General features: G+C 43.1%; 1 protein-coding gene across 1 annotated transcript in view; it reads right to left on the bottom strand.

Annotated features, from left to right (window-relative positions):
* LOC144504424 (suppressor of cytokine signaling 5-like) overlaps nucleotides 1-11622 on the bottom strand; it is a 37069-nt gene extending 25447 nt beyond the window's left edge. The window contains exon 1 of the mRNA XM_078229690.1: nucleotides 11195-11622. The gene's annotated coding sequence lies outside the window, so the exon portion shown is untranslated. The remainder of the gene's footprint in view (nucleotides 1-11194) is intronic.
* Nucleotides 11623-12051: the final 429 nt, after the last annotated feature.

Below are 12051 nucleotides of genomic sequence, written 5' to 3'. Positions count from 1 at the left end.
GTGCCCAGAATTAACACCAGCTCCAAGCTAGGGGAAGAACTATCTTGTATAGGTTTAGCACAACTTCCTGGTTTTTGTATTCATACGCCTCTGTTTAGAAAGCCCAAGATCCCGTATACATCAACTACTTTGTGAATCTATCCTGCAAGCTGACAAACTTATACAAACACAGATCTCAGTCTTGCACCCCATAACTTATATTGTCTCTTCTCATCAAAACCTATCACTTCACACTTTTCTACATTGAATGTAATATGCCACATATAAAGATTGTAAAGTCTTACCAACTTTTGCCAAATTTACCTTAAAAGGAATTTTCTTAATCATACCGAATACAAGAACAGTGGCATAAAAAATAAAATCTACCAGCCTGATCCAATATAAACTCATACATTTTGTGCAGATAAACCATTGTCCAAAGGAAGGAAAAAAAGCAACATGTCTGTACGGAGTGGAACCCGAGAAACAAACAGAACACCAGCTTCAGTCTTTTGCAGATGTGCAAGTTTAAAATTTAGCCCATTTCTTGACAAACATGTGGTATCTTCATGCAGCAATAACACTAAAAATTAAGATGGCAAAGGCTACTATCTTCAATTCGTTAATGCCATCTTTTACAAATGGGAAATTCAGGACACAAAAAGATACCTCAGCGGCCTCAAAGGCTATGTTAAAAGTCTTAAAATTTAGCAACCCTACACAGTTTTCCCACACTTACTATTGAAATGCAGGTTTAACCTCACACTTCCAATCTAAGACTGCAGATTACAATTTACAGCATCATTTACACACACTGTACCACAAGGTGCCTGCAACCATGGGGCACACCCCAACACCAGCAGAAAGGCCTATGCGCAGAAACATCCACACTCTTTGAAAACTGCTTCTTCATAACGGCACTCCTCGTAGGGCAATGTGACTTTCACAAGAACAAATTCTTGATGAGAAACTGTGCTGCTGCGTTAGAGCTGTGTCCACCTAGTCACTGAACAACCCAATCTTTTCCGTCAGCCTTGTGAATACCCAGAGATTATCAGCCATGTTGAGTTTCAAAACGATCCAAAACTACAGTTATCTCATCTTAGCTGTGTGACCAATTGCCTTCTCTACAATTGTTGGCTAGGGAAAAAATATGTAGCAGCTGTGCATGCAACTTTCACCCAGAAATTAACTAGATAAGAAGTTGTATGCATTCAAAGGTTTCCTCATGAATAGATTCTGCCCCCATGCACCTAGTGTTTATTCTTACTGAATGGGAGACTGGGGGAGAACAACAAATTGATTTACACAGCTACCTGCGTTAGACTGAGTGTCTTGAGATGTATTGGGGACCTTATAGAACCCATTCAACATCCCACACATAAAATTGAATCATAGAATCCATACAGTGCAGAAGGAGGCCATTTGGCCGATTGAGCCTGCACCGACAACAATCCCACCCAGGGCCCATCTTTGTAACCCTATGTATTTACTCTGCTAATCCCCCTGACACCAAAGGGCAATTTAATATGGCCAATCCGTCTAACATGCGCATCTTTGGACTGTGGGAGGAAATTGGAGCACCCAGAGGAAACCCACGCAAACATGGGGAGAATGTGCAGACTCCGCACAGACAGTGACCCAAGTCAGGAATCGAACCCGGGTCCCTGACGCTGTGAGGCAGCAGTGCTAACCACTGTGCTGCCGAAAAATATATATCCAAGAGAAACTTCCATTATGTTAACTGAAACCCAACAAATATTAGTCCAAGATACCTAAATCATGTATTTACAAGCAATAATAATGCAAAGTAAAGATGATCTTACAATATCCTTGACTGTGTTGGAACACATTAAAATATAGATTTTCCAGATTTATTCAGGGTTGTCACCCCTAAGCAATAAATGCTTTCAATTTCTTTTATTTGATAGTAGGCAGAGCGTTTCGCCTGTCCACACAGGTGGAGCTTAATTTTTATTAGCAAGGAGCGTACTGAAATAAAAAAACCCACAAGGGAGTTAAAAGTTACACTGCACAATTTTCAGAGTATTGCACATAAAGCAACAGAAAAATTGCCAAGTTTCAATATTACATTAACTAGCTTTTAAGTTGATACCATAGGGTGAATGAGAAATGGCTGCTCTATCAACATGGCAGACACAAACTGGAACAAGTTCTCTGTAAAAGGTGATTATCAAGCCATTAATTTTACAGGACATCAGCAGGTAAATACAAAAAGCAGATTCTATTCCTGCCACGACTGTCAATTTCAACTGACACGAGGGCCATGGTCGTTCAGATACCACGGGCAGTTCATGACTCGGGGGTTATATTCGCACAATCCAAACTAGCATCAGGAAACATTGGCCTTGATATTCATTGGGTTGATGGTCACAGTAGCCATAAGTGCAGGTTTCCCAAGCTCCATGGAGTTTGAATTTCTTGGGGCATTTATTTCTTCTTTCCAAACGTCCCACCCAGAAGGTAGCCTGTTTGCCAGGCTGCTTGTCAAACAAGTACAGCTCCAGAAAAAAAACACCAAGGAACAGGTAGATTTAGTGGTTAGATCCCAAGGGAAGATTTATAGGACAACCTTGTTGGGCTTGGGGAAACAATCCTGTTCCTCCCAATCCTCAAGTACTTGCCTTATGGATCTAGGGCGTCTTGCCTTCTTTTACCTGCCATTTTTCTAACATACAGGAAACACAACCAGTGCGTTAAATTAGAAACCTTGTTAAAATTTAGGTAGCTAGCCATCTTAAAAAGTAATCCATGGCCACCCCGATCAGTCATCTATTCTGCCTCTATTAGAATTGGAGGAAAGCAGGTTCAAGGCATGTTGGGTTCCCATTTGTATTTTGACAGTTTCACCTTCCTACTTGACCCTAATCCTACCCATTTTTTGGGGTTAAAATTATCCCCATCACATTAGTAGTCCAACGCAAAGGTAAACATGACTTGCAGTCAATAAAAGAGAATATACAAGGTCAATGTTTTTCCTCTGCAGCCATAGAGACCACGATAGAGAATTAATGAACATTATGTTGCAGTTGAATAAAATGTTGGTTAGGCTACATTTGGAATACTGTGTCCAATTCTGGTCACCACACTACCAGAAAGACATGGAGACTTTGGAGAGATTGCAGAAAAGATTTACCAGGATGTTGCCTAGAATGGAGAGAATTAGCTAGGAGGAGAGATTGAATAAACTGGGACTGTCCTCCCTGGAAAGACGGAGGCTGAGGGGCGACCTGATAGAAGTTTATAAAATTATGAGAGGCATAGATAAGGTGAACAGTTGGAAGCTTTTTCCCAGGGCAGAAATGACAATTATAAGGAGACACAAGTTCAAAATAAGCGGGGAAACGGTTCAGTGGAGATGTGCGGGGGAAGTTTTTTTTCCCCCCCACAGAGGGTGGTAGGGGTCTGGAATGCACTGCCAAGTGGGGTGGTTGAGGCAGTTACGTTAGCCACATTTAAGACTTATCTTGATAGGCATGTGAACAAACAAATAGAAGGATATAAGCCGTTGGTTTAGATAGGTAAACGGGATCAGCGCAGGCTTGGAGGGCCGAAGGGCCTGTTCCTGTGCTGTACTTTCAGCACAATGAGACCAAATGAAATGCTTTTTTGGTTCGTTGGTGCCCTTTCCTGTAACATACCATGGACAAAATTAGCTTGTGCATCCAAAATGGATTCTTAAATTAGCCTTCCAAATTTGTGCAGGTGAATAAAGAGGAGTTTTAATTTTTGAGATAGATGAAACAAATTCAAGAATTATTTAGTTTAAGAAATTAAGGCATTTTAGGATGCAACATTGTCAATCATGTGCTGCACAAGCAGTATAACTCTAGCAGCAGTGTACATTAACCAGATTTGTACATACCCGATTGGATGAAACAGGTAGCCAGTCACATTTTTTTCCTTCTCTCCAGTCTTTTTGATCCTTCAAGAATCAACTCAGCTGAGAGCCAAAGCAGCTCAATATCCAAGCCTCTGAAAATGCTGCTCTTAAAGGAGCAATTAGGTGACAAATGCAAGTAACTACAATTAGCTATCTCACAGCTAGTCTAAAATGGCGAATTAACTTTATTAAAGCTTTAAGCATAAAGTAACTTGATGGGGATGCTTTCATCTTTTAAAATATTTTAGAAACTTACTATGGGAGCCATTGGAAGAAGGCCTTAGTTTTCCAATACTTGGTGAAAGACCCATTTTCTCATATGCAATGGAAAGGAGTTGACAATGACCTGAAGTAGTTGCTGAGTGAGCACACACAAGCATCATCTACTGAAGCATTATGACTGAGGTTGGTTGAATAGTTTACTATCTGTTCTGTAGGTTTTCTGTAGGAAAATAAAGAGTCGGTGCAATGACACAGCCTTGTTTGACCCCAGTTTGCACTAAGGTAGGTTTTCGGGTGGGTCTGTTGGTGAGGATCACAGCTTGCATGTCATTGTAGAGTAGGCAGAATATCACAAATTTGAGAACAAACAATTTAAAGATAAAACACATTACACCCTGATCAGAGAATTCCTCTACGCTGATGCTGCACTAGTCACCCACATGGAAATTCAGCTACAAAAACTGAGACTGTCTCTTTCAGGCAAACCAAATCATAGAAATCATAGAAACCCTACAGTACAGAAAGAGGCCATTCAGTCCATCGAGTCTGCACCGACCACAATCCCACCCAGGCCCTACCCCCATATCCCTACATATTTTACCCGTTAATCCCTCTAATCTACGCATCCCAGGACACTAAGGGGCAATTTTAGCATGGCCAATCAACCTAACCCGCACATCTTTGGACTGTGGGAGGAAACCAGAGCACCCGGAGGAAACCCACGCAGACACGAGGAGAATGTGCAAACTCCACACAGACAGTGACCCAAGCCAGGAATCGAACCCAGGTCCGTGGAGCTGTGAAGCAGCAGTGCTAACCACTGTGCTACCGTGCCGCCCTAATAAACCAACTCAAATTAACTCGGGGATAAAGTAAAAGGGGCAGCTCCCCAGAAGGAGGGGGAACAGCCCGGATGAAACAAAATGCCAATAACCTGCTCTCCATGACAGTGCATGCAATGTTACACTGTTAAAAGTGCAGACAAACACAAGGCTGGGACAACCCTGTTTGGTTTATTTGGATGCAAGACTGACCAGGCTGAAGGATTTTCTTACACTGAAGCAAACAAAAATATCAGTGCTACCTTGGATGAGGACACACTCAAGATTCACCTGGAAAATCCAAAGAAATATCTCCTAGGAAAAAAATGATTTTTGCAGGTCTAAAGAAAAGAGGATGAAGACTTGATAGGACTATTGGACTATGGCAGAATTTGAAATAAGCTAAGTGTCATGAAAACTGCAGTCATAGGACAATATGTTACATCTCTGTCCCTCACACTAAACACAAAGTGATTAGCAAATTCTGCTACCTTAAGTCCAAGGTGATAGACAACCCGTCCTTGATGAAAAGTTTTATAAATGCAGAAAGAAAGCAGCTACTACCTTTGACTCATGAAATGCTCATGGAATATTAAGCTGACCATTTATAAGGCTTTTGTTCTCGGCACCCTGCTATATGACTGTGAAACACGGATTACTTAAGAGCCATTGAGAAAAGAAGCTCAATAATTCCCATCTTGGGGTGACACAGTGGCACAGTAGTTAGCACTGCTGCCTCACAGCTCCAGGGATCTGGGTTCAATTCCCGGCTTGGGTGACTGTCTGTGGAGTTTGCACTTTATTTCCTTGTCTGCGTGAGTTTCCTCTGGGTGCTCTGGTTTCCTCCCACACTCCAAAGATGTCGGGTTAGGTTGACTGGCCATGCTAAATTGCCCCGAGTGTCCTGGGATATGTAGGTTAGAGGGATTAGTGAGGTAAATATGTGGGGTTACAGGGATAGGACCTGGGTGGGATTGTGTCAGTGCAGACTCGATGGGCCGAATGGCCTCCTTCTGCACTGTAGGGATTCTATTGAACTTCACTATGTGGCACATTGTAGGTTTATCTTGGCAAGACAAAAATCACAAATGCAACAGTCCTCTCAAAAGGCAAAGCTCCTAAGTTTGTTAGCACTTCGAGTCAGCTTTGTTAACTCAGGATAGAAGACAGTTGCAAACCCAAGGACCTTCTATATGGCGAGGTAGATGGAGCCAGATGACTGAAGCTCCACTTCAAGGACGCATGCAAGAATGACATGAAGGCCCGAATCATCAATGATCACATCTGGGAATCAGCAGCTGACAGAGGAAAAAGGCAATATCTGCTGTGAGCTGGTGTGTACCACTACAATAGCTGGTGGCTACAACATTTTGGCAACAGATACCAATGCTGAAACCACCAATCCACAACAACACTTGGAAGTTTCATGTGTGGCACTTGTGGCAGAACCTGCCCCAAGGATTGGTATCTTCAGCCAAAGGTGTGTCACCTGAAAACAACCCATCTGAAATGGATTTGTTTGCTGCATGTCCATCAGCTTTTGTAGAGGGAAAGAATCTGGAAATACATATAGAGCATTAATAAAGAAATCAGGAGGATACCTAGTTCGTCAAGAAGGATTTTTTACATCCATGTTAACAGAGCTCCAATTCAACATTTCATCCAAATTATAGCAACTCCAATACAACACTCCTTAGGAAGGTACTGAAAAAGCACTGTTTGGGTTATGTGTTGTGTTGGGACAATGCTTTAAGTATCACCAACAAAGCAGCAAACAAATGTGATTTGTATATTGTTTGACACGACTATGGTCATTTATGTGGCTGATTTATAGATCCCAAGTACATTCAAAGTTCTGAAATTAGAAACAGAAAATACTCCACTATTTCAGTTTTCTAAACATATACATTGTCTATGTACATTTAAATTAATTTCTTAGTTACTTGTAACATTTTTGTAAGGGTTTAAATAAATGCCCCGGCTGTTGAGATTTTCAAATGCCATGAGAGAGGATGAGTATACAGCAGAAAATACAAACAATTTGAACAGTTTACTGCTGATCTGTTTAAAGTGTTACTGAGCTAAGGCTGTGCAGCTGATTAAATTGCCAGCCAGTGCATATTTTGAAAAATAAATATTAGGTAGTGGGGTAGGTACTTTGCCTGTGCCCCTAAGCAACTTTCTCCCACCAAGGGGACCATAAAACAGCTAATCCAACAATTGCAGCAATGGGAAAAAAATTGACGTTGAATAGACACCATATCAACGTGTTTGGTTATCCTAAACTAACTGTGACCTGGTCATTTAAAAACTCCCCCAGCAGAAAAAAAATTGTATGTTTGTTCAGAAAACTCATTCACAATTTTTTAGCTGTATCATCAAGTTGGTGATGGCCAAGATTCTGGCCAACTCAAAAGCTACCTAATCTTTGGTTTGCTGATTGGTTGTGACACAGATTCACCTAAATGGCCCTTAAGGTCAGACATCTCATATTATTATCATCCATGTGTGGATTTTTCAAAAGTCTGAATGGAGCATTTTGTGTGGAATTAAGAGGATTTAGAAATTGGAGTTGTTGCTTTCCAGAAATATAAATGCTGCAAAAACACAAGTACACACAAAATAAATTACATTTAAAGGAAAGGTAGTTTTAAATTTAACAATCTTTGTAATTGATAATAAAAGCAGTCCAAACACAACATTGAGTTACTTTGTTAGCAGTAAACAAACTTGTAAGTCTTAGGTGTTGTGATCAATTAAAGGATCTCCAGAGTATCTGGAATAAACTGGTAAATCTTCTACCTTGAATTGTGAAATTAACCAACAACTTGGAGGGCAAAAGTTGCAGCGCCAGGATATCAGTGGACTGTTAGTGCAAGGTCAACTCAGGACTGGAGGGTGTCAAACTACAGGTAACATTCAGGACAATGCTCGACAATGACTACTTCCAACAAGAAAGAGTCCAACCACAGCTAAAGTTCAATGGCACCCACCACTGGAGTGAAAACAGCCATCACCCAAGCAGCTCAACAGGAAGGTGCGGTTTGCTTAGAGTACCACATCTTTCCACTGGGCTCAATCCTTGCAACATCAGTGAAATGTGATTGCAGTACATACTAGCTACAGGCTAAAGTGCTGCAACTTGCACCCCAACCCATGGACTCCATCATCTAGACAAGCCAAAAGCAGCAGAAGACTGTCACCTGCATGATCCCCTCTAAAACACATACCATCTGGACCTGAACATAAAACATAATTCAGCCATATTCACTGGGATAATATTCAACACCACTACTACTAGAACTGCACCAGCAGTCCACCATTATCTCTGCAGGTAACTAGGTTAATAAATGTGGGAATGACAAGCTCAGGCTTTGCTATGAAGCCACACCTGTTCCCAACACAATAAAGTTAAATGAACAGTTTCAATGAATTACTGATGCAGGTTAGGAGAATGATTTATTTTTTGCTGATCCACATTCAGCTTTTCCCATGCCATCAGGGTCAATGAGTTGAGGGGTTTACCTGATGTACCATTTAACACAACACACCACATTTATTCTGAATCATGATTCACTTCAGTTAATTTTTAAACAATTAATTAATCTTTTTGTGCCTCAAGTTTGCAAAATGAGTATAGTCCTGGGATCGTTGCATAGATTTAAGGGATGAGTTAGTTCTGAAATTACACAAATATGGTGAGGTTTACTGCTGGTCAGCAGTGCATGTAGACCTAAAAGTTTTCTTAGAATTTGGAAATAAATTAGAGAATTAAGAGGTTCAATTTGGGAGCATTTTTCAAATTTGTGAAAGAGGAGATCCAAGTTTTAAGCTAAACACAAAGCTTTCTCTCCTGTTCATGCCAAGACGATACAGTATTAACAATTAAATTGCTGTTTGCATTGTAGAGCAAGTGGTTAAAACATTAATCTAGGTGATTAATTGTCACAAAGAACAAAAGAATGCGGAAATGAAATAATTTAGCCCATCAACCTAATTCAAATCAGAGCCTGTTTCAGTGCTAGCCTTGACCTAGTGATATTACACTTTTCTTTTGTCGTGAGCTTAAGTTTCAGAGGCTTGGGCACATAACTCAGGCCGATGCTGCTGGAGCATCACCTCGTCTCTGGTCAACATTTATCGCTCAGCCAACATCACAGATAGTTCACTGCTTTATTTCATTGATGCTTGCCTGCCATGTTTCTTACATTTTACTTCAAAGTAAAGGACTTTAGGATGTCCCAAGGTTGTGAATGGTTCCGTACAAATGCAAGTTTGTTCCTTCATCCTATATAACTACTTACAACACAGGAGTAAACGAGCAGCTTCCTCAAGAAATAACACTACATTCAAATATTATTAATTGTAAAGGCATTTGAGAATTATGGCAATACTTGTCCCGACCTCAGCACAGTTAATGATATATATACTTTGGGCATCAAGTTGCAAAAATGTAAATTTTCATTTTATATTAAGGATCATTTCAAATCTCTAAATCTGAGTATGCATTAGTTGCCAAATTTTTAAAGCCAAGTTTCAAACCATTGGTCTCTCACTAGAAGTCTTAACTAAAATAAGTCTCGACCAACCACGGGACATAGAAGTAAAAAGGCAGTCCATGAACAAGCTTATTTCTAGCACAATGATTTATAATTCAACTGCACATAGTATATGCCAACCCACACATTCAAATGTGCTCAAATTAAAGGGAACTGACTAATAATACATTTTTAAAAAATGTTACTTCATTCATAAAGTTACAAAGCCAAACCCACAGAGTGGACCGGGTAGCCCGGATCCATCTCACTTGCTCCAAAAATCAAATTCAAACTGAATCCAACTCATGGTTCCCCACAAGAGAGACAAAGGATCCAAGCCAACAAGAGAAGACATTGCACTCTATCTTTGGGCTTGATATGAAGCTTGACTAACTAATATTTTTTAAAAGAAATTTTACTCCATTCTTAAAAGTTACAAAGCCAATGCTCAGAGTGGATCAGGCAGACCCAGATCCATCCCTTGCTTACTCCAAAAACCAAATTCAAATTCCAAATGAATCCAATCATGGACCCCACAAAAGAGACAAATAAGATCCAAGCTGACAAGATAAGGCATTGCACCCCATCTTGGGCTTGATTTAACGCTTGATCTTAGCCAAAGGGCCGAAAAGACATAGCGAACACGTTTATACTGAGACACACAATCACAGTACCAACTGTTGGCTAGTCAGGTGTAAAATTGTTTTTTGATGACCGTACCTAGAAAGCAAAGGAAATGAACTAGACCTAGTTGTATCAGAATTATTCTCAAGTCACATTCTTCAGTCTGGGAAAATAACAATGATTGGGGGGAGTGACTTCTCAAATTGCTCATATTCATAACTGAAGAGGAGTCCCATTGGGTTCCAAACATTAACTCTTCCTTGCCCCACAGATGGTGCCGGGATCTGAGTTTTTTCCAACACTTTCTGTATTTCATTTTAAGTGACATTGATTTAGGGAATAGATAAAAATTGATTGGAACAAAAGGGATAGCTTGGGGGGGGGGGGGGGGGAATAAAAAAAAGATGTAATATACAATTGGGGCATGTATGTGCATCAAATAAACGTTTAAGCACTGTTACATGCACCAAGGTTCCTGATGATACAGCGAGAGATGGGTCACTAATAAAACCCCTGTTCCTTCTACTCCCCACCCAAAAATAAAATCTAGAAGTGGAAGGGAGCAAAATTTCCACAATCCACCCCCACCTCAAGTTTTAAAACGTTATAATTGTACACAAGATATAGTTATAGAACACTATTTCACCAGGGGATAGTCTAGACCCTTCCCCTCCCCCACTTGAGGGGGGCACTCACTCTCTCCTCCCCCCCCCCACCCACCCCCACCCGGGGGGCACCAACCCTCACTCCATTTGGAGGGGGGGTGCACCAGCCTTCACCCCATTGGGAGGGGGCACCGACCCTCACCCCATTGGGGGGGGGGCACCGACCCTCACCCCATTGGGGGGGGGGGGCACCGACCCTCACCCCATTGGGGGGGGGGGGCACCGACCCTCACCCCATTGGGGGGGGGGGCACCGACCCTCACCCCATTGGGGGGGGGGGCACCGACCCTCACCCCATTGGGGGGAGGGAGGGTAGCACCGACCCTCACCCTCTCCCCAGTCGGGGGGGGGGGGGGGCACAACCCTCATCGACCCTCCCCTCCCCTCACAGGGAGGGGGGGGGGACATTGACCCTCCTCCTCCTCCAAAAGGGGCACTTACCTCAACTCCCCCGCAAACCCCTCGCCTTCAGAAACATCTCAATCCGCAACGCAGCCGAGAAGATAAAGAGGTCGCCGGGGGAGGGGGTGGTGGTGAAGAAAGAAGGAGAAAAGAGACGGCTCCGGCGGACAGGCTCGACTCCAACCCCGACCAAAGGCAGGGTTTTAATGGGGATTGGGTGAGTGTGAGGCCCAAGCAGCCTGGGGTTTTCCTAACGGGAATAGTAGCAGCAGCACCGCCGCCACTGCGCTCACTGCCTTCCCCGGACGGTTAATGGTGATCGCGGCCAGCATTCGGAGGAGGAAGATGCCGAGAGGGAGGGAGGGAGTGGGGGATGGGATAGGAGCAGGGGGAGGGGGCTAACGGACACCCCCCCCAAACGCCATGGCAACCGCTGACTGACAGCCGGCGCCGACCACACGCGCGCAGCGCCCCGTGCCCCAGGCTCCTGGCAACCGAGGAGCCAATGGCAGGCGGCGGCTTGGAGAGGGGGGGCGGGGCCCCCGGTGAGAGCCGGAGGTGGTGAGTCAGTGCAGCCACTTCTCTCTCCCTGTTGCAGTGCCCACCCCCAGCCTGCCACTCAGCCCCCAACATCCACTGATGTCTGAAGCAAGGACAGCCCTGCTGCCATCAGGCTTTTGAGTGGACCTGTCACATATTAAGCTGATCTTTCTCTACACCCTAGCTGTGACTGTCACACTATATTCTGCACCCTCTCCTTTCCTTATCCCCACGTCCTCTATGGGGCAGGATTTTCCGGCCGCATTCGTCGCAAGACCAGAAAATCCCGCCCCCGAGGTCAACAGACCTTTGCATGGCCCGCCTGCTACGATTCCTGTGACTGACAGGAAGGGAAA

This window comes from Mustelus asterias, chromosome 15 (genome assembly GCF_964213995.1).
Source record: "Mustelus asterias chromosome 15, sMusAst1.hap1.1, whole genome shotgun sequence".
NCBI lineage: Eukaryota > Metazoa > Chordata > Chondrichthyes > Carcharhiniformes > Triakidae > Mustelus > Mustelus asterias.
This window is presented reverse-complemented; position numbering and strand designations above follow the sequence as displayed.